General features: G+C 45.5%; 1 protein-coding gene across 1 annotated transcript in view; it reads right to left on the reverse strand.

The window, feature by feature from the left end:
• The window catches only part of PRKCQ (protein kinase C theta), a 52,168-nt gene extending 45,029 nt beyond the window's left edge, over positions 1-7,139 (reverse strand). Inside the window, exon 1 of the mRNA XM_068189427.1 lies at positions 6,928-7,139. The gene's annotated coding sequence lies outside the window, so the exon portion shown is untranslated. The remainder of the gene's footprint in view (positions 1-6,927) is intronic.
• Between the last annotated feature and the right edge of the window lie 16,801 nt (positions 7,140-23,940).

The raw sequence follows: 23,940 nt of genomic DNA on the forward strand, positions 1-23,940 counted from the left end.
GCTCTTTCTGTTCTCAGTGTATCAGCCCCACAATGCCTCACCTCTCACTCAGGTTCTCCTCCCACCTCAGCTGTCCCTGATTTAGGTGAGAAAGAGGAGCAGCCTCACCAGCACACAGAAACTGCACAGCAAAGTGAAACGACCACATCAAAAACCTCCTCGGAAAAAAACGCTCGGATCCAAGTGAAAAATTAATCACACGTAAGCCTAGATTTGAAACAAAATAGAAGTTAAGCTTCTGCTCTCAGCACAATCTGGAGTCAGGTTCCTTCCTGAGGGTTTATGGCACCAGGTGATCCCAAATTTTGGCTTTTGTGGGAATGTGACAGCCATCCTGCTACTGGCTGTGGTGTCCCTGAGCATCCCTGGCGATTGTTACCTGCTATTTACAAAATCACAGGGTCATTTAAAGACCAAGCTGAATCAGGGCTTCACTTGTACCCAGGCAAAGCTGGGACACACCTGCATGGTTCAGGAAAGTCACTCCAGCTTTATGTGAGAGTGTGTGATCTCCTTCCCCATCCCTGGAAGGGTTGCAGACCAGGATCTGGCTTTAGTGGAAGGTGTCCTTGACCATGGCAGGAGGGTTGGAACAATCTTGAAGAAGCCTTCCAACCCAAACCATTCTGTGATTCAAAGATTCTATGACAATTCTTCCTCCACCCTCCAGCAATTCTCTCTGGTTTACATTTTTAGGGTTTTTTGAGTTAAAAAATAAAATTAAGGCCGCATATCTGGACAGTTTTTATAGATTAGGATCTCTCCAACAGTCATTTAGCCCAAATGAGGCAACTGCTATTGTGTGTTTGATCCCAAGGAAAGAACTGGGTACAAAGTGATGAGTTACTGCATCAATGAGGACAGAGATAAAATATTCCCCTACTAAACCCAAGAAAAACCTTGCTGTCAGCCCAGAGCTAGGAGTACATTTGTCAGAAGGGTTCCTTACTCACAAAAAAAAAAAAAAAAAAAAAGAATAACTTCACAAAACAACTCAGCCAAAGCCCTACAGGCGGTCTGCTTTGAGAATCCTCTTTCACACTCAATCCCTGCATCCCTGGGATGAGCTACACTAAATCCACATTCTCAGCAAATGGGTGCATTTACAGTGGTGTGACAGCCCTTCTGCTTGTTGGGATGGACTGGGTTTATTTGCTTGTCCAGAAACACATGGTGCAATGACATTTGAGGCAGGAATTGCACTTCCTGGCCTGGGTGGGTGGCTGCTCTGCAATAAAATACCCCAGTGTCATGACAGAGGAGGAATCTGTGCTTGATTTAGAGCTGTTCTTCAGGGTTTTAGCTGTCTGCTGTACTCTTCCTGGATCTTCTAAATGCCTCATCCATCACAGAATCATAGAATGGTTTGGGTTGGAAAAGATCTTAAAGATCACTTGCCATGGGCAGACACACTTTCCACTAGACCAGGTTGCTCCTGTACATTGCACTGATCCCCCACTGCTTCATCAGCCATACCTTTACCACCAAAGCCCTTCAGTAACATGTGCCAGACCTAAACACAGCTGAATCCATACCTTAAACCTTCATCCTTCTGCAGGAGGGAGGCTGGTATGAGCTGTTCCAGCCCCACACACTCCTCTCACCATAGACTTATCTTATACCCACCTCCTTACCATCTTTTTCTCAGTTTTTTTTTGTTTTTTTTTTTTTTCCACTCAGGTGTTTTCCTGCCTCAGATTGCAGTCCTGATGAGTCTGAGGGCTAGCCCACCTCCTCAGCTCAGGGGTCCACTTCTGCAGGCACACTCACACCCTCCCTCACGTTACTACCAGCGTCTGGGATCACCTTTTCAAACATCATTTTCCTGCCTTTCTAAATGATGAAACCCATGGGCAGCAGGTGGTGAGAAAGTGCTTTTTGTTGCCATAGAAAATTCTAGCAAGCATAAAGAATCGCTTTCTTTCAACTAAAAAATATGGATATTTTCTGAAGCAATGTGATGGGTTTTGCTGTAGGGTCTGAAATATTTTGATAAAGCAAACCAATCATAATGACTCATCCATAAGGTTCCTACATATCCTCATTTTTTTATCTACAGATCCACATCTTCCCTGATCAGTATTGCCACGGACACTGGAGAGGGAGCCAACACCTTTCTGCACCACATAAAGATGTCATGTTGCACTTTGGAAGCCCCAGGAAACAACGGAATGGAAATGCATGGATCATCTTTAACTAAATCCCTACAAGGCACAATAACAGTTCAGAATCAAAACATCTTTGCTGTGGACCAAAATATTTTCCATTAAAGAACTTAAAAAAACCCTGACCATCTTCCGTGTTTTGGAAAGGAAAACTCCTCCATTTCTCTTGTCCTCAGCAATCTGAGCCCATAAACCCTGATGCTTCCAGCTTAGATCCTGCTGTTGTAACCCCTTACCAGGGAGCAGGTCGGTGTGCCCAGGAAGAGCTGGAATCCTGCTACACACAAGGCTGCAACACCACCCCCTTCTTTCCATCTCCTTCTTTCACCTTTTCTACTTCCATATGTACCATTGTCTTTGCCAAGTTTGCTTTCACTTATACACATTGTAGGTATGAATGCATATGTATGTAGAATTAACTAATTTTCATGGATTCATGTGTGGTCTCATCCCCCTCTCCTCTCAGGGCCATTTTAATTATGGGAACAGTCCTCCCACTGACATGTTTGCTGATAATTATCATGTGGTAAGTAAAAAAAGTTTTTTAATGTCATTTTTGGATTTCTTTAAGTATCACAGAAGAGGTTCTAACTTTCTCCTCTAGACGTCACATCAAATACTTTCCTTTAACTGTCCATGGTCTGGTAATGTTGGATGAATACTGATCTTTTTCATCACTATGGGTTCCTTGTCTATGTCAGGAGGTGATATTTTGGTAAAGGAATGCAGATTTCTCATAAGAACCCCTGGAAATGTCTGAGGCCAGGTTGGACAACCTGGTTTGGAAACAACCTGGGCTAGTGGAAGGTGTCCCTGCCCATGGTAGTGGGGGGAACTGGATGATCTTAAGGTCCCTTCTGACCCAAACCATTCTGTGATCTATGATTCTAACAGAATCAGGCTGAATATGATACATGGGTGGGCCCAAGATTCATCACCTCCCTCTCCTCACTTGTTTATCAACCAGAAACTTTTTTGTCTTTTAGCATGGTATTTCCTACGGAAATGCTCTATTTTTATTTTCTGTGGATAATTGGCATGATCAGGAAAAGAGGACTTCTGTTTCACAATGAATGCCAAGCACTTTAAATGCCATAGCAATTGAGGCAGTTGATTACTGAGAAGCAATCCAGCCCAAAATGGGTCAAATGCGAGGTGGAAATGACCATTTAAAAAAGAAACAAAACAGATATCACATTGAGCTTATCCCCTGGATATTTCTTGAGTTTTTACAGCTCAGATAAATATCAGGAAATTCACTTGGGAGATAATTGAGCCCTACATCCTCACTACACGTGGCACTGTGGTGACAGAGATGGGGCACAGTTTAGAGAAAGCTGCACCAGCTTCTTTTCATCTCACCCTGGGTATATCCTTTAAAACTGTACACTTACTCCATTCAGCATTTCTGCCCCAAAGGAGCAAACACAGCACATGTTCTTACACATGGGTGGAAATAAAAATACCCCCAAAAGGGATGTCACCACTCTGTCCCAGAAAACCACTCAGAAGCAATGGTGTAACTAAAAGGTACGATACAAACCAGAAGAATTATCCATTGCTAAGGCAGCTGGGTGTGATTTGAAAAGTAATTTGGGTCCCTCCCACTATCACCATCACAGTTAATAAATGTTATCTCTGCTGCTGGATGTGATCTGGCTGGTGGTGAGAGATGAAAAATCTCCAACAGGCCTGATAAATAACAATATTAACACAAGGAAGCAACGATGCAGATAAATTACAAAATTGATACAAACAAGCCATGATGCAATAAAAACACTGTGCATTTGGCTACAGAGAAGGGTTTGCAGTTTGGGCTGCCTTTGCCAATGTTTTCCTCCCAACCAGGAGCTGGATGCAAGGCAAGGAGGCAAACAGAGAACAACAGCACAGGATGGAAACAAACTGTGAGTGAGTGTTTGCAGGCTGCTTCCAATGTCGATCACCAGCGTGATCCAGGGAATGTTTCTGTGTGAGAACTGGCACGTGAGCAGCCCTGGGAGAGAGCTGTGCAAAGCTCCTGGTACCTGTGACTACAGGCTCAAGGCTCTGATTAATCTTTTCCATGGTTTCACACATACAGGTTTTGGATGCTCATACTCCTGTATTGACTTTCTCTTCCTTTTCTATTTTAAGAGTCACTTTCTCAAAGCTTGGGCAAAGAACAATACTCTGTTTACACAAATCCTGGCTTTGGCAAAATGGGAAGCAACAGCAGAACTTGCAGCCAAGTGTTTTAACTTGGATCCACAAAGATATGCATTAAAAAAGCCAAGAGCAGAACAGCTCTCCTGGCAAAGCCCTGGAAGGTGCTGCATACTTCACCTCCCTCCCCGGCTGCTGCAGAGCTCTTTGCAATTAAATTCAGCTAATAAGAGAAGAAAACAAAAAGTTGCCATCGGAAGTTATATTCACCATATCATTTCCTTCAGAACAATGTGGAAGGATAAACAAAGACTAACCTGGAAAAGATCCCAAGGAAGAAAAATAAAAAACTGGCATGCTGGGAAAGCTAAGCTGCTTCTCTCGTTCCCTCCATCCCTCCTACCTTGTCTCTCCCTCTTTGGTTTGAGCTCTCCACCTCTGATGGGCTACTGAGCCACGTGCTGCTTCTGTGAGAAGCTCTGAGAGTCAACCAAGTAGCTTTCTTTGAGAGGAAACACACTTGAGGCAGGAAAAAAAAAAAGCTTAGTTAGCTCCACCCTGGCAGTGTAATAATCCTCACAGCTCTCCTTGGGGTGGAAAAAAAAAATGGTTTCCCCAGTGCAGCAACATGAGTACAAAACCAACCTGGGCACAGGGGGCTGCTGAGCTGCAGGGTAGAGGTTCAGGAGGGAGATCTGAATCTTCAGTAGGACCTTAAAAAACAAATCATAAAATACATGTAAGAGTGAGGGGAAAGTCTAACTAAACTCTGCATTGCCTGTGCCAGTGCAACTGTGGCACCATCTTAAGGCAGGGATTCTTTCCAGGCCAAAACCTCCACACAGGCTGAGCATCACTTCCTTAATTCACCTCATGTCCACAGAGGGCTTGGGTAAAGAGGCACGTGAGGAAAATGAGGGGTCCAGCAGGGCATGGGGAGCCTTGGCAGGTAAAGGCTGGCAGACACCAAAGTCTCATGTCCAGCCGAGACAGCAAAAAAGAGACAGGGGCAACAACACTGGGATTCAGACTGAATTCAGACATCAGACTGAACTCTGATGTCAGGCGCTCAGGCAAGGGCAGCTCCATGGTGAACTCCAGGAAAGCAGCATCTTAGGAGGCCATCTGGCACTTCCAGCTGAATGCAGTCCTGCTCCACCACAACCAGGTGGGACAAGGACCTCCTTGGAGCAGGTGCTCCTTGCTGGTCCCTCAACTCCGCTCCTAAAGCTCATTCCCCAGAAACTCACAATGCCTGGTGGCCTCAACAGGGATGTTAAGTCCTTTCTTCAATTAAAAAGACGGATAAAAAGAGGAAAAAAAAAAAAAAACCAACCATGCATGCAGGGCCTCTAGGGCTTGGCTGTTCAAGAATACAAAAGTTTGAACGTTGCCCTTTTCACTTCAAATAGTTGTGCTGCTCCCCTCGCCTTTTTTTTTTTTTTTTAATAACAAGTTCAGTGAAACTTTATCTCTTCCTGCCCTAAGTAACCCTACTAAATAATCTGCTGTTAGCATGCCTCAATTGAGTGGCTTTCAGCAGCTGAAGTAGTTTTTTTGCTACTGTTCTTTCATCGGTGCAAATGGAAAAAAAACAAAAACAAACAAACAAAAAAAAACCCAACCAAACAAACAAACAAACAAACAAAAACTTGTGAAAAGCTTTCCTCTCTGAAAAGTATCACACTCCTGGAGATTAAAGTACAACCGGGAAGTTGGTTACTTGCCTTGTAGAAAGGATCTGATTACACCCAAGAGTTTAACTCCGCTCGAGTGCAACGTGTAGCAGAGAGCTCAGCCCGGCTGGGGCTTCGAGTCCTCTCCTCCGAAAGGAAATGCAGCTCGAGCACTGCGGAGTGGAGGAGGGATGGAGGCCGTTCGTTCCTCTTTAACTGCCCAAATCTGCCCTCAAACTTATCGCAGCTGTTGTTTCTGGAACATTACGAACTCGACCCCAAAGCCATATACTCAGCCGCTGAGATGCAGCATCGCATCTAAAACTACTCTTCTGTCTGGTTGTCCTATCACATACTGCTGTAACCATGAAACACCTACAAATCATCACTGAGCCCCGCAGGAGAAAGGGTTTTCCCTCTATATCTTCCCCAGTTTGTTCACTCTGTTGACTAAAACTGTTTGTAGTCGGTTTTCATTGTGTTTCTCACTTTCCCCTTTTCTCTGTTATAAGCAGATACACGGGAGGAAACAACGCTCTTTTTTTGAAGGCAGGAAAATGTGATGGCGAGACCACAAACACTCGCTGGACACATCAGGTGGAGAAGCTGAGAGCAATTTAGACTCTTATTTAAGGGTAAAAATATTTAAAAAAATCAAACACAACTCTCCGGACAAATATCAAGTTGACACCTTTAAAATCCCGTCACAGCAGCGCCGATGGCTGCAGCGGAGCCTCCGGGGACACTGAAATGCACCAAGCAGTGCCCTCAACTTTCGCGGTGCTGCCGCAGGGTTCTCCCTGCGGAGGTCCCACCCTCCCCTGGCACATCGCCCTGCAGCGGGACACCCTGCCCGGCCCTGCCCGCGCATCCCCGCGCATCCCCCGCGCATCCCCGCGCATCCCCGCGCATCCCGCTCCGCTCCGCTCCGCCGGCGGTACCTGCTGCCCGCGCAGCGCAGCGCGGCTCGGCTCGGATCAGATCAGGCCGGTTCGGCTCAGTTCAGCTCGGCTTGGCTTGAGCCCAGTCCCGCCCAGCACAGCCCGGCTCGGCTCTGCGTGGCTCGGTTCAGCCCCGGCACAGCGCGGCTCGATTTAGCCCGGTTCTGCAGAGCTCCGCCCGGCACAGCCCGGCTCGGTTCTGCCTGGCTCCGCTAAGCCCGGCACGGCGCGGCACAGCCCAGCCCGGCTCAGCTGAGCTCCGCCCGGCACAGCCCAGCCCGGCTCAGCTGAGCTCCGCCCGGCACAGCCCGGCTCGGCACAGCCCAGCCCGGCTCAGCTGAGCTCCGCCCGGCACAGCCCGGCTCGGCACAGCCCAGCCCGGCTCAGCTGAGCTCTGCCCGGCACAGCCCAGCCCGGCTCAGCTGAGCTCCGCCCGGCACAGCCCGGCTCAGCCCAGCCCAGCCCGGCTCAGCGCTCCCGCCGCCCCCGCAAGGAAGCAGCGCTCCCCGAGCCGTCCGCAGCCACCACCGGGGCTGCCCTAGCCGCCCTTCCTCCTCCTCCTCCTCCTCCTCCTCCTCGGCACCACCCCACTCCCCGCCCCCGGGTGTCCTCTCCGTTTGCCCCCATCCCGACCCCGGGGGCTGGCGGTGCTGGGCATGGTGTCGATCCTGCACAGGACCCTGCCCTAGGGCTGGGGCTCCCTGTTGCCGACAGGGAAACTGGCTGCAGTGAAACTCTCTCCCAGAATAATGAAACAACCTGGTTTTTTGTCCAGGCTGCAAAGCGCTGTTGTTGTGGCTGGCAGGGGGTGTTGCTGAGGGGTGCAGAGGGGATGTCTGCAAAGTCCTGTCCTCATTCCTCTCTCACTGTGTTATGTTTTTGGACATAGGTTTTAGGAGCCCCAATCCAGGTTGTTGTGTGGAAGAAGGACGGGTTCTACCTGTTTGGTGCACCCCTTTCAGGGGCTGAGGGTGTCAAAAGTGAGTTTTGCTCAGGATATTCCCCAGGAGAACTTCTCAGCTCCACAGGAATCATGGTTTCCTCCTGTGCTGTCGGAAAAGGTGTGATGCTGGTGGTCATGGATGGGTGGATCTGGAGCAGGAAACTGGTCCAGGAACATGGGAGAGGAGCCACAAGAAGGAAAGGAAACCCCAGAAATGTGGTGGCAAGGGTTTCTGGAGAAGACAGTGGGAAATTCCCCTATCCTCCAGGGCCACACCAGCCCTGTGAGGCTCGTGGACTTTGCTGACAGACAAATCAATATGATCACAGCTATAGCAAGGAGACCTAAAGGTGTCCTTCAGCTTCCTGGTGTACCCACAGAAAATATGAGACCATGTTCAGCCACCTTCTATGGCTCCAAAGGCTCCAGTGAAGAATCTCAAATAGTGTTTCTCTAAAAGGCCAATGTACAGAACAGGACACCTGCCAGTTCTGTGAAAGATGTTTTGTTTGAGATCATCTGAATGAGGTGCTTAGAAATTTTAGGGCCAGTAGGTGTTCACTTTGAGCAGGCTGGGATGGCCCTTTGAATATTACTGTGATTATTTTGTCCTTGATGCTAATCTCTAAAATGTAAATTATGCATTAAAATAAAAGGAGGCGAGGGAAAGGGAAAGGCTGCTGGGATTTTGGAAATCGGGAGAAATTATTGCTTTCAAAAAGTGGTTCTTTCCTATTTTCTGAGACAATTAGGGCTGACTGTAATACCTATTCCTGTCACTGGCAGGAGAGGAAAAGACATTTCATGAGGCAAATGATTTTGCATTTTAATTGCTCACACCCCATTAACTTATACATCATCTTTCCTGTCTGCATCAGAGTCCATTATACCAGGCTATTGATACCAAAAGCATATAAAAAGAATAGGTCCTTTCAGCCTAGCTGAAAGCGAGCTGTAGATAATTAAAACTCCATGTATTCCCATCCCAAGCTTCAGTTTTCAACTCTACTGGTTGCTGATGCTGTTGCTGAAATTTGCACAGGAACCTGATGTTTAGAGGACCATATCTATCTGCACTTAGGCTAGGTGCGAGCTTTGGGTGGTGTACTGGCATATCCCCAGCTGGGATGCAGCCCCATGGTAGGTCCCCCATTCCCTGACCCCATTGCTTCACTCACATAGGTCAGATCCCATCCCTGGAAGTGCTGAAGACAAGGTTGGATGGGGCTCTGAGTAACCTGGTCTAGTGGAAGGTGTCCCTAACCATGGCAGGGGGTTGGAATGAGGTGATTTTCAAGGTCCTTTCCAACCCAAACCATCCTAGATTCTGTGATTCTGGGGGTCAGAGCATGACGCAGCAGGTGGCGGCTACATGAGGATCACTTTGCCTATAGGAACTTAGCAGATGTGCAAATATTTAGGCTCAGGGTTACTGTCCATGTATCACACACAAAACAGTGCACCAGGCCACTTACCTCCAATCTGGCAGAAGGTTTGAGCCTGCATCCTCCCCCAGCAACACATTTGACTGTGCAACAGCAAGATCTCAGATCAGGGAAAACTGTTGGCGTGTCAAGCCAAGGATTCCAACACCTGCTGCAAGGGAAAATAAATCAGCACGAGCCCTTTCTGAAGGGGCACTCACCCATCTTGTCACTCCAGCCCTCTGGTGAGGTCCACACCTGTCTGCCACAGCCTGTCCCAAAGTTGTCCTTCAGTGCCCTTCATGTGTAGCCTAAACCTTCCTTGCTGGGATTTAAGCCCATTTCTTGTTATGGGATCACAGAACCAGAGCATGGTTTGGACTGGAAAGGATCTTTTAAGGTTGTCAAGTCCACACCCCCTGCAACGAGCAGGGACATCTTCAATTCCACCCTGTCTACAAGGGATACAGAGAATACATTCTTCACTTCTTTCCACTTTTTTTTTTTTCTTTTTTTTTTTTTTTTTTCCCACAGCAGCTTTTTATCATATTTAAAAGCTCTGTGGTCTGGGAGGCAGCTGCCATATTAATTACCCAGACTCAGGATAATTACCTAGCTGACACTGAGCTTCCGCTGAAGCACACAAACCACTGCTGAGCATTGTTATTGTCATTTAACTTGACTCCACAACTAATCAGGTGTCGCCTTCTACAACAGAGGAGGCCACTCCTGTGGGTGGAGGTATCTGGAAACCAAAAGCCCTTAAAGCTGCATCTTTCTGGTGGAAAATATCACCACAAGCCATCGTGTTTTCTTTCCTGTATTTGAAAACCACCCACATTTTCAGTAAGAAAAAGAAAAAAAAAAGTCCACAACTGATTGAGCGTTTCACCTGGACAGTGGGCCTTTCTGAAGAGTTTAATTCTCAAAATATTTGGTCTCTGTTGTTTGTTTTTTTAAGGGTCATTGTTTGTAATTCTTTGTTAATTTAGAGAAGGGGATGGAACAAGGGAACATATTTAATAACTGCTGTGAAAGCAGATATATTATTCTTCATGGTCTGTGCTTTGAATTCATTGAAATGAATGAATTAATGTGTTTGAAAAATAAAGAAAAAATATAGCAGGTCAAGTTATTCTCAGAATTTTTTGTCTTTGTTTTTTTTTTTTCTTTTCACCCTCAAAGGTTTCTACTTCTTCCACAAGAGTGCACTGCATGTTACCATGAAGTTTAATTTACATTTCATTCTCTTCTAGCAGTGATTAAAAAAAAAAAAATAACTGCTCAGAAAGGAGCAGAGAGGTCACTTCATCCCTTTTACCATACAGCAGGTCCAGCACTTCCCAAACCCCCTGTTCCCATGAGATGTCTGCCCAGCTGGAGGTTACACAATTCCACCTCAGGGGTTCCCTGGCCTGCCCAGAAGAGGACAGGAAATGCAGTGAGCAAATCAAACTGCTTGCAAAATGCTGTGTGATGATGCCCATCTGCCAGGTTTCACCAGAAAATGTTGAGTAAATCTTTCTGTGGGGTCCAGCCTGAGTTGACTTTCTTGGAACTCCTTGACTGGAGATATGTGTTGTCCCTTTCAAGCTATAAAGAGAAATAAATCAACTGTGGTGCTGGTGTTAAAAAATCCTTCAGGTTGTTATTCTCACGCCAAGGATCAACTGAGCAAATGGTGCTAAATGTGTTCCCAGCCCATAAAGTTTGCTCATCTCTGATTTTATAAAGTTTCAAAGCTTTTTATCTGTAATTTTGGGCTCAATACTCTGGTTTGTCAGCAGCACTCAAAGTAATCAGTTTAAGCAGGTGTATAAAATGCACTTTAGGGCACAGGTTGTGGGAGGAAAAGCCTCTGCTGGTTTCCACACTCTGCCTGTCTCCTCCCTCCCCACTCCAGGCTATGGCTTCCTCACTTTGCTGACTCAACCCATCACCTCAATGCTCTCAGCCAGAGCAGCACAACAGCCTGAACGTAAGAAACACAAGCAAAGCAAAACTGAAAAAGAAGAAAAAAAAACAAAACAAAAAAACACCCCATGAAAAGAAAACAAAAAACATGGGGTTGCCCTTTGCCTGTAAGAGGCATCATTTTCACAGGAAATGGCCACATGAAGGGCTGACTGATCAGAGTGATGGGGGGAAAGAGGTGGAGGGGTGGGAGTGGGTGAAAACCTCCACATTTCTAAAAGGTTCATGGTGTGTGAGCATGCACTCCAGGTGACACGGCATGAGAGGTGAGCTGCTTTGGAACTGCTGGAAAGATGGAAAGTCACTTGTGATTGAAAGCTCCTCTCCTGTCCTGGAGAACAGTCTCCCACTGCTTGTGTGAAAACAATATCCCCCCTCTGACTCCTGCAGAGACACAACCCCTGATAATTCTCCCTGAAACGGGGACCATGGGAAGCCAATCCAAGCATTATTCTTGACCACAACTGGAGACAAAGAGACTGGTCCTGGAGGGCTGCAGGACCATTTCTGTCTCTTTTGGTGACATTAACTAATAACACAGCGAAATCTGAAGCAAAATCAACAGACAAAAATCAGCTTAGAAATCACTGAGACACAGAATGTCTGAGCTGGGAAGGGACCTTGTCCAACCTCTTTGCTCAAGCAGGGCCACAGAGACCTGATTGCCCAGGACCACGTCCAGGCACCTTCTGAATGCTTCCAAGGATGGAGAATCCATCTGAATGACACTGGGATCTTTTTGTTATGTGTTTATACGTCCTCTGTCTTGACAATTAAAAGACCTTTTGGTTGGTTTCATTTGGAATCAGTAGAAGGCATTGCCCAGGGAGGTCACAGGGGTTAAGAGATCAGCAAGGTTTCCAGTATGCTTACATTTGTCTTTGTTATCCTTTTTACCCCTCTAGAGGGTACTCTAAAGGCAAGATGACTGTGAGGCTGATTTTTTCTTTTTTTTTCATTTTCAGTTTTAGATGTGGATGTCTGAATGTTGTTCCTTTCTGCTGACAGCTCACGCCATGGGGTCCTCTCATGACTGAGGTCTGTACCAAGATCGAATCTGCAGCATCTGAATCTGAAATGAATCTGGAATCTGAAATGAACATCATGGCTGGAAGATGCTGCTGATGCTTGCAGAGGTGGGACAGAGGTTATTGGAGTCACCTCCTTCAAACTAAAAGCTGCTAAGGGCTCTTGCATTTGATGTAGTGAGTGTGCACTCACAGCAGGTTTGAAAACTCCTCCCAGGAATCCAAAAATTTTGTTTTTGTTTAATCTGTACAATTTCAGCAGACACACAGTTGAAATAGTCTGTCAGAAAGAGCAGTAAGACACCAAATTTGGATCTTAGATGCCTGCCCATCTCATGTAATGGTGAGGAGAGGGAGGTTTTGCCTGATAGCTTTGATTCTGGGCTATACACTGTAGTAAATCAAAGCAGTTTATCACTCATAATTGGGAAGTGCTGTGTCCAATAGAGAAACCTCTTGTGCTGGGTCCTTAAAGGGACCCTTTTTTTACTGTTGCTGTTTGCTTCTAACAGCAAATAGTCTAGATGGGGAACGCCAGAGAGAACAAGATGTTTAAGGCAGGACCAAAGGTTTTCACATCCACTATATTAATATCTCCTAGTTTTTAATGCATTTTTCCTTACTGATCCTGAAAAGGATCAGCCTTCCCTCTTTTATAGACAAGGGATCAAAGGCTTGGGACACAGAAGGGCGGTGCCTGGCTCTTGGGTAATCAGGCATACCTTATAAGTCCCAGGACATTTTATTTCCAGGTGTCTTTTGCACTTGGACACATCTGTGAGGTGTGTGGTGAGAACTGACAGGGCAGGCCTGACAGAAGAAATGTGGAGACTTGTCCCACTGGAGAGTCTTTCCTCAGATTATTGCACAGGCATAAGTTAATGGCAGAATCCCAGAATGGTTTGGGTTGGAAAGGACCTTAAAGATCTTTCCAACCCCTCTGCCATGGGTAGGGACACCTTCCACTATCCCAGGTTGCTCCAAGCCCCATCCAGCCTGGCCTTGAACACTTTCAGGGGTGGAGCAGCTTCTCTGGGAACTTGTGCCAGGGCCTCAACACCCTCTGCTTAAAGAATGAGGGAAACTGCTGCAGATGGTGAAGATTTAGGCAAATGAAGAGCTGATTTAGCAAGGGAGAAGCTTGGGGAGATGTAGCAGGAGCTGGTAGCTGTGCACACAGCACTGATGAAGATGTAAGCACCAAACTGACCCCTTCACCAAAATGATACCAGGTGCTTTAGGGGCCTTTGCACTCTCAGTAGTGCTTTTTCCAAGAAGGACTTAGAGACAAGTCATCAGTAGTTTAGGAAATGGGTCTTTGAAACTGAGACAGAGTTTGGAAGGTGCTGACCCTGACTCAGCCCATTCTGCCTCCCCCCAGCCCAACACAGGGTGCTGAGCAGCCCCTTGCTCCTTTCCCATACCTCTACCCCTCTGTGTGCTGCAAAATGAGCTTTGATCTGCCCCCTCTGCTTGCTCTGCCAGTGCCACCCCCCAGCTAGGACCAGCCACCCAAACCCAGCCCTTCCTGTGAGTTTTACCTCTCTGTAACCCACCACGGGCAGCTGAGAGCCAAAGATGATCTGTGAGGGTGCTCGTTCTATTTCTCCGAATTCTCTCTGTGTTTCTCACATGACCTCAACTTATTAATTCTTGTGAAGTGCCCTGTTCACAAGAAGCAAGGGTGCTGCCAGACAGTGTTGTTTCCCAGTGAAATTGTGCTAATAATGGGTTATTCAGTTGGGTACTGTTTTCTGCGCGCTCCTTCTAGGTTTCCCAGAAATCATCCCCTCTGCTGCAGGGTTAACGTGAGTCAGGGTGAGCAGGGGCTGCTGACGGTAACTTTTCAGACCTGACCTCTGTGTGGTGAATATTTTGGGTGAGGAGTGGGTTTGCTGGCTTGCTTTTTCTTAGTGGTTAAGGTGAAAGGTCAAAACGCTTTCTCGGTGCTATGAAAATTTCTGCTGTGAGAGCGTTTACCATCAGGGCTGGCTGGTGGAAACACATCAGGGTCTGGTTAAGGGAACCATTGTCACATCATTGCCACACATTTTAATCGATCCTGTGACCCTGCATTAATTGATTCTGTGATTCTGTGTTGACAAGGTGGTGACTGGTGGTCATAAGTTGGACTTGATGATCTCAGAGGTCTTTTACAACCTAAGTGGTTCTGTGGTTCTGCAATTCTGTGATCCTTTCTATTATGTCCATAAAATTCTCCAAATGATGACTTGCCACAGTAACCTCAGTTCCCTGGAAGACACTGGGTGTCCAGGAGACTTTTTCCATCAATGATCTCAGCTTTGGGACACACAGAAAGTGACAAAATTGACTCAATTTTCAGCAGTATGGAAATTAACAAAATAAGATGGTGTCAAATGTGTCACCTTCCCTCTGAAAACCAAGTGCCCTCAGACCAGCTCTGGCCCTCAGAGGTAGATGCTCCAGAGTTCTCAACTAGGCTCAGGAGGAGACACTTGGGGCAATGTCCTGAGCAATTCCAGCTTTAGGAAGGTACCTGACGTTAAAGTAAGCAATGATTCTCTCACTCTGTCACTGTCCACAGCCAACTTGTAACCCACCTAGGTGCCCAAGTGTCTGCAGCATTGCTAGCTGCAGTAGAAATGGGATTTTGGCAAAGGTAAAAATAATATGGGAGATCTCCAGACATTTCATGGCTGTGGTGCTCACTGTTTCTATTTTCCTACAATGGCTGAAGGCCACTCCATCAACCCCTTTGAAACATAGCTTTGTGTGACACTCATGTCCACTCTGGCCAAGGGGTATTGCAGTGTGGGCAGAAGCACTTGAACCTCCATGCTCCTGTTAGGAGACCGGGGGAGAAAAAAGGAAAAGGAATTAAGGATAGATTATTGCTGTAGGCGGCTTCCAGTACCCTGTCTAAGCTGTGAGAAGAGCAGAGGGCTGTGAGAGAGTCACAGGAAGAGCTCCTGTCAGGAGGTGAGGGTTTGGGGCAGCACGCAGCGGGGACACTGCTGCGGGCAGGTGTGAACACAGAGGATGTCACCTCACTCAGGGTGGTTTCAGCGATGCCGGTGCTGCTGCCCTCAGTTCAGTGCAGAAATACCTGAGCTCAGCTGAAATGAGCTCAGGGAGCTGCTCTGTGACACTACAGATCTGGAGGAAGGGCTGGTTGTTCATTGGTATCTGTGCATTACATCACAATCTTTGTATATCATCCTTGACACTACAGCAATGAAAATGCAATTTTGGGATAGCCTAACAATTGGCTGCAAGGACTCTGGCCCCTTGGCATGAAACAAATCCTGGGCTGCTTCACTGAAAGTTGGACTTGATGGTCTTGGAGGTATTTTCCAGCCTTAATGATTCTCTGTCCCTCAGTGCTCTTGTTGTATGTTGGTAACAAATGAAAGCCACGGTATTGCTGCATTATCTTCTCTTTCTGGAGAAGGTCAGGACCTGAAGGGTGAAAATATCCCAGAGCATCCTTCCTGTAGGGTATCTCCTAGCTGTGCTCTAGGGGCCTCACACATTTACCCCAAACACACAGTCCTGAAGCTTTCATTTATTATTAAAAGTAGGTCATCACAGTGTCAACTCAGGCTGTTTTGTCTTGGTGGATGTGAACATTTTGCTTTCCAGACAATGACAGACACATCTGTGTATGAATCATTTTTTTACCTCCAGCTTTGTCTGATTCTTAGAGAGAGCTGGCAGAGAGGATTAAGTGGCTGGAAGCCTGCTTGGCAGTGCCTGCTAATGAGAGGAGAAACAAAAGATGGAGAGGAAAAACAAAACTACAATCCGTTTTCTTGCTTTCTGATCCCAAGTGGTTGATCCTACGATTTCCATCAGGATACATAAGAAAAAGCTCAAACATGCCCTGAAATTAAATGACTGTATTATAGAGGGTCCCCCACACAGGAGTTGAGTGCAGCACTCCAGTTGTACCTGAAATCTATTTTGAAGGCTCAAGTGGGACTTTGGTGATAAGAAGGCTTTGTGTTTTATCTTCCAGTACAGCCTTGCAGATTTGGACTTAATCTGGGTGTTGTGTAAGGCATCAAGGTGCTGTAGCACTAAATGTAACGATTGAAACCAGCAATTCTTTACATTGGTGCCTCTGCTTTTTTTACTCAAATACTCTTATAATTTGTGAGCACTCTGCTGTGCACAGTAGCATTTGTCAAAAGTCCTTTTCCAGGTGAGGGAATGCAGGGCTCCATTTATTAACAATGGAAGAGACTTAATTCTCTTGAAGTCCCAGAGTGTATAAGTCTGCAGAGCCAGGGGAACAGGGGAACAGTGCAGCCACAAAAATGATTTTGAAAGGTCACCTCACATAACTGAGAAAGTCAGGTCTTACCCACCAACCCTAGGAAAGGCAGGGGCTTGTTTAATATTCATTGTGGGCTTTCCCTAAAAGTCAGTGAATGTTTAAAAATGTCAATGCACAAACTCCTAATTCCTTTTATTTCTTATGCCCTTGCATGTTCAGTAATGGGGAATCAGCTCTGTATTGCAATTGGAAGGTCATGAGGTGCACAGGGCCTTGACTTTTTGTAATGTCACTACACTTAGCACTGGGTATGAAGACTATGCATCTATTTTTGTAATTTCATTCCAGTGGTGTGCCTTTCTTCCCCCAGTTCTTTTGATTTGGATCTCTGAGCTCTTTGGGGCAGCAATTTTCACTTCTACAGGTCTGGACACATCCTAGCATGAGGGTTTTTAACCAAGATGCTGGTGAAATATAAATGCTAAATAATAACTGTGATGATAAGGCAGTATGTATTCCCTTTAGGAATTATGTCTTTTCCTTCTGAAATTCATGTAGAATTTCACTTCCATGAAGAACTATGAGTCAGATTCATATCCATCTTGTCAAGAAGGTGAAGTCAAAGAGGCAGCTTCTCGTAAATCAGAAAAAGTTCATTGACTTGAGGAGGTTTGTTGTCATTTAAACCACAGTATGAACATCTCCAATCATTTTAGAAGTCTGGATCAAGAGGAACACTTGTATGAGTTTACTTCAGTGTCACTGAAAGGGTTTGTTTTGTTTGAGTCTGGGGGCAGAAGGAATGTGCTGGAACAAAAAGTTACATGGACTTGTTTGTATTTGAGGTTTGCTGGAAGAGTAAGTTAAGAGCTTAATTTAAGAGTGAGATCTTAATTGAAGAGTTAAGGTCAAGAGCTTAATTTAAGAGTAAAAACCATGCTTTTTAAGAGCCAGAAAACTGGATGCTGAAACCATTGTGCATTAATCTAGAGGCATACAAGTAACAAACCCCAAGGTATTTTTGCATGCAAATCCATATTCATGCACAGTCACTTAGGTTGGAGAAACACTTTTTAAATCACCAAGTCCAACTGTAACCCTAACACTGCCAAGCCACATCCATATGCACTCTGCAGAGATGTTTAGATGCAGGGATGTAGCAGGGGAATAATCTACATAGGGTATCAGAAGATCCTACAGATGTACACCCTCAGAGACCTCAGGGTATGATCACAGGTGTCTGCATCTAAAACCAAGGAGAGAGCCTTGTCACCTGCAGCAGCCGGGCAGGGAGGAGGTGACAACAAGAGAATTGCAGGAACAGAACAGTCTTGTGCCCCATCTGCCCATGCATGTGTTTATTTGTATTCCCCACCACTCTCACTATTAATTTTGCAAATGTTCTCAATGCATTTGCCCAGATATTGGAAGCCAGGGGGGATATTCTGTGCCATGGCAGTGACATAGAGCCAGGGGAGCTGTTCCAGGCTGTTATTCCTGTGCAGACATTTCCTCCTCTCTAATGTGAAAAAATTGTGGAAGTGGATGGACTGACTTGAACCTGTAGTCCTTGCTCTTGTGCCTCAGCACAGTGTCTGAGTCAGCTCCAGTCCCTCAGCTGATGAGTCTGATGGACACAAGGGAAAATGAGAAAAAATGCAGAGATGGGCACAGCCATGTGCTGCTAGAGATGATGTAGGAGACATTTCAGAAAGTGAGAGTCTGCTTTTGAGGAGATAATCTAGAGGATGTGGAGCAGGAGGTGAAGAGGACCAACAGCTATAGCTTTAATTCAGGTTGGAGTTGCAGAGCTATTTTCTTCCCACTTGAACAAAGTTGATGTAATTTTGCTTTTGCTGTTCCTGCTGAGGTGTGTGCGGCTGTAGAGGAGGTGGCTGCTCGTGTCTAGCCAGCCCAAGTGTCCCCAGACATAGAATGGCTTGGGTTGGAAGGGACCTTAAACATCATTCTGTTCCAACCCCCTGCCATGGGCAGGGACATCTTCCACTATCCCAGGTTACTCCAAGCTCTGTGCAACCTGGCCTTGGACACTTCCAGGGATGAGGCAACCACAGCTTCTCTTGGAAATCTGTGCCAGGGCCTCAGCAACCTCACAGGGAATAATTTCTTCCTCATATCTGATCTAAATATGTAAATTTTCATTTGAAGCCATTGTGCCTTGTTCTATCACTACAAGCCCTTGTCAAAAGTCTCTCTTCTGTTCTCTGGATTCCTTGCAGCAGAGGTGGCACTGTCTCTCCAGCTGGCTGAAGAGAGGGCTGTCACCTAGGCAGTGGAGGAGTTGTGCCACTGACTTACACAGCCACACCTCTCAGCAGCCACAGCCTGGATGTGACCTTCCTCCTCCAGCCTAAACCCCGAGGCATCACTCTGATTATTGCACAGGTTTGTTTGCCTGTTTTTCATCAGGCTGCTCAACTAAGCCCACTAGCAAGAGCTTTTACCCCTTGCACAAATAAAATGCAAGCTCCCTGTGAGCGGTTTGTCCCCTCTGGTTTTCTCTTTGTGTGGTGTCTGCAGTGCAAGGGCAGAAAGGGGAACTGATCACTTGTGATGGGGCACTGGGCAGTATAATAAGCAGAAGATGATGACACATGCGAGGCTGAAGGGAAGGCAGGAAGTGCTTGTTTGGAGATGAGTAGGTTTTGATTCTAACTCATGTGACCTATGACCACGTTGGCCTGAGGGCAGGCAGCGGCATCCTTGGGCAGTGAGCACACTAAAAACCACAGCAGAACAGTAAGGGATAACCAGGATATCTCTGTCCAACCTGCCAGAGGTGCACTCGTGTGCCAATCAATCTTCCAAAGCAGCTCAGAGATCAAACTGCAGACCACAGGAAAGCCAAAGGGATCATTTTCATACGTGTATGCATGTGTGTGTGTGTGTGTGTGACTTTCACTTTGAATCCTTCTGCTCTCAATTTGGCAGAAAGAGAAGAACGGAAAAGCCTCTGCTCAACCCAGCGGGGCAGATTAAGTGAAAATTCAAGATCATCAACTGCAAAATAAAGGGGTTTAATGTCTGCCTCCTGGTGGAGAGTGTGTCAGACATGACACCAGAATTTTTGGAGTGCCAGCCAACAACGTTGTCACAGAATGCTTTGAGTTTGAAGGGACCTTAAAGATCATCTGGTTCCAACTTTCTGCTTTGGGCAGGGACACCTTCCACTAGAGCAGGGGGCTCAGGACCCCATCCAGCCAACAAGTATCTGGGACACACTTGCTTCTGGTAGGTGCCTCAGAGATTATAATAATTCAGGCAACATCCTTGACATTATTCAGAAGTAGTTACCATGCAGGGAGTTTTAGTTTCACTGTGATCACTTTATCTGAATACAAATCTGAACCCTCTATACATCCTCAGGACATGAAAATATCTTACCACCTAATCATGTTTTTCTCAGTTTTTTTTTTTTTTCACTGACAGGCTTTTGGTTTATTGCTTCCTAGGATAGAGGAAGAGTGATTTGGGTTTGCCCTTTGCTGTCATGGATTTGAGAGTCAACACTGTCATCAGGGTCACTGTGACATGTGATTAGCCCCCAGCTCCACAGGGGCATCCCATCCTAAAAGAGCTTTTTTACAGTCTGCATCACTAACCGGAAAGCTGGCAGCTGCTGAAGGTGGACCTGCAAACCCACAAGTTTCCTGGAAGTAGATTGGATCTAGAAATATTCCTGGGATCACAGCAGTAGTAGCCTGGGTTTGGTCACTCTCAGGAGTAGATCATCCCCAAATTCTTTCTGGTGTGCATAGGATCATATGAACAGTGCAAGAATTCCCTATTACAGATGAAGTTAGGCTCCAGTATGGAGTGACATCCCAGAAGGTGTATAAAGGATTCAGATTTCCTCACTGATGGAAAATTAACTGGAAAATTTTATTAAATCCTTGCTGTAAAATACTCAGACTCCCACCCCTGAAAACATTGAGCAAATGAGCTGTCTCTCCTCTGAGCATGGAAAAGCCAACATTTCCAGTGGCAATTTGTCATTGGAGTTTGTGTGCAGCTTCTTTGTTTTTATTCACCCAGATGGAAAAAAAAAAAAAAACAGAAGAAAGCTATTGATTTTTAAAGTAATCCTTTCTGTCAATACAAGCCAAGCAGGTTTTGACTTCAAACAATTTATAGAGGTTTGCACACCTCATTTCAAGTATCATGCCATGATCCTGCCTCCACGCTGCAAGAAATTTAATTAGACACATTAATCCACTAAGTGATGGCAAAATGTTTAGTAATGATGTCTAACCAGGGCATTTCAAGGGAATTTTGTTGTTTAATTAGGAGATAATTGATGATAGTGCAGAGAGTACCTGGTTATAAAAGGCTCCTGCATGTCAATTGGGCTTGTGCTGAGCTCAGTGGCTGTTAAATGCTGCTCATATTACTTGCCATTATTATGGTACATAGATTTAAGAGTGGCCATTATTCACAAAAAAAAAAAAAAGAAAAAAAATAAAAAAGAAAAAAAAATATTAAAACATTAGCATTTCTTTAGATCTGGCTAATTAGTTGTAGGGGTAATGAAATGCACCTGGAAGGAGTGGAAAGGTGGTGAATTAACCAGCTGGCATGGAATTAGGCACTGTGATGGCACTGGCTGAGGAATCAGCTCCATGGGGGACCTTGGACATGGAACTGTTGAGGCTTCACCTTTGTGGTGCTGTGAATGTAGCCCTGATTTAGGAACCTGAGTACTTGTGTGGATGTGGGCTGTGGAGTCCAGGTCAGTCCTTGGTGCTGATCTCCATGGCTGTGTCACGGCTGAGATGGCAGTGCCTGTGAAAGCCAAGTTCATCTTTTAGTCATTTCCACCATGGAAATAATTTCATGTCAATGCCTGCCCTTGTGAGGGAAGGTCACCTGTTGATCCCTCAAGTCTGCAGATTTGGGAAAGGAAGGAGCATCCTGGTGTGCAAAGCCACAGCACTGGGCTCTGAATGGGAAAAATACCTGTTACAGGCTTTCCTGAGAGCAAGGAACTCAAGTGATTCCATCCTTTCCTGCCACAGTTCAATTTCTTGGCTTCACTTCCACTCCATGACCCAGCAGAGCTCAGCCACTGTTTTCTGCTGCCCTGCACAATTTAAATTTTATTTGTCAAAAGATATGGGAGTTGACCTGGTGCTGTGAGCCTGGCATCAAAGAACACACAGGAAAAGCTGGTCTTTGTAGCAATGACTCAAATCATTGTCATGGCATTTTTGTAGCTTCCAATAATTCTACAGTTTAGTATGGCTAAAGATGAAAGTTTGTCAGTCCTGCTTTGCATGAGTGGACTCAAAGGAGTGGTATTTTTCTCCTCTAACTTTAGTTATCATTCTGTAGGTAAGGCTTCTGGAGCTTCATGGTTGTCACTGAAGACCCAGTCAATAGTCAGTGGAATTTAGAGTGCAATTTAATTGACTGAATGTGGACATTTACTTCAGAATGGGATAAACTGCATCATGAACAGCATTGATTGTCTGCCTTCTTGACACATGCAATCAAGCTTATCCTCCTACCATACAATCTATTTCACCACCTCGTTCCCTTTACCACTAGAAAGACAATTTATCATTAACATGCAATCCAAATCCATCATGATAAGCCTCCGACTTCTTATCCTGTGATGCAGACCTCTAAAAACCACAAGTGCCATTGAGACAACACGTAAGAGATGACTGCCCACAGTCTTTTCTAGCACAAGAACACCAAATTACCATCAAATTATATGAAAGAAATAAGTTCAGACAAATGTGCAGATGCAGTTCTTCCTGCAGCATGCAAGGCCTGTAATTAAGCTATGAAACCTCTCACTGGAGGATGCTGTGACCACTGAAAGCTTAGGCAGGTTCAAAAAGCACTTAGACAAATGTACAGATAAAAATCCATTGAGGGTTATTAAATTCCACTTGACTCTCTAGTTTAGGAAATCCTGGAAATGCAAGTTCCTGGAGGAGGAAAATATCAAAGGAAACATGTGTGTTTGGCTTATTATAATTTTTCTTTGTTCTTTGGGCATTAGTAAGTCTCAGAGACTGGGCACTGTCTTGCCTGCACTGAATTTGTCTTGTCTTAACACTAAATTGCTCCAACTCATTCTACTTTTTCTTGGAGGTGATGCTTTCTTAGCCTCTGAGGTGTTTTTTGCCATCCTTTCCTTTTCCATACCTTTCTTGAAGAGCAGGCTCCAGGCTGGACCTCACGCTCCATGGGTACCAAGAAAACACCACAAACAAGAGGCTTATCTCACCTTCTGATTTTGTTTTTTTTAAGCTGATGGAAAAAAAAAAAAAAAAAAGAGGTATTTGAAGTCCTGTGAATTTACCAGGTATTTACCTTCCATTCCTGGGAAGGTGCAGTCATCCGTCTCCAGTTGTCCTCACCCCATATCACCTCATCTCTGGTAAATCTGGGAAGAAATGTCACTTATAAGGTGAAAAACCCAGTAGAGGGGTACAGCACACCTGCAATTAACTCCTGCAGCTGAGAAAGACTCAGTGATTGAACTCCTGATCACTGAATTTATCTGGTACCCGTGACTCCACACCTACCTTGCTTGCTGGGCTCATCAGAGACCTTGGGTACTGGGACCTCTGTGTCAATATTATTTCTATTTCTTTTTTTCTTTTATTCAGCAAGATCCCAAGCCTGGAGCTCTTGACGGTTCATGAGGTGTAAGATCTAGATCCAGACTCAAATTTTTAAGCTTGGGGTCATTTTCTAGAAATGAGACAGATGTTATTTGCATGTACCATCTTGTTTAAAAATGGCATGATCCTCTGAATTAGCATAGGTCTAATGAGGAACACCTATTTCAGGATGCTATTTAATAATTCCCAGCTACATTTTACAGGAGATATTATGTTCCAACAAATACCCTCTATAGAAGCATTGCCTTCCGGTGCTTCTGAAATCCTTTAGTGGGTGGAATATGATTATCAGGAAAAAATACGTAAAATATACAAAGGTTAAACCAGACAGTTGTTTTGAGGTATTTTCAGATCTGAACATCTTGATCTTTGTGATAATTTGTATTCAGACATGCTATGTTTGCCAAAGGAAACCTTAAAATAAAAGTTAGCAAAGTACTTTGCTTTAGGGATTTGCTGGCTGGCTGTGAAGTGCCAGACTGCTCTTTAACTTTCCTCGGCATTTAGAGGCTCAGCACTTGCTGCACTGCACCGAAATGTCACATCCTCAGCAGAAAATGGAGATGATTTTGTGGGGCCTGGACTCTGAGGGTGCCAGACTGTTGTTCTCTTTAGGTGTCTGGTGCAATTTTAGGTGCTCCTGAGTGCCACATGTCCAGAAAGGCACAGGTCCTACGTAGCCAGCCTCACCTGAACGTCTCAGGTATCCTCAGATGGTTCCAGG

The sequence above is a fragment of the Anomalospiza imberbis genome, chromosome 5, assembly GCF_031753505.1.
Source record: "Anomalospiza imberbis isolate Cuckoo-Finch-1a 21T00152 chromosome 5, ASM3175350v1, whole genome shotgun sequence".
Lineage (NCBI taxonomy): Eukaryota > Metazoa > Chordata > Aves > Passeriformes > Viduidae > Anomalospiza > Anomalospiza imberbis.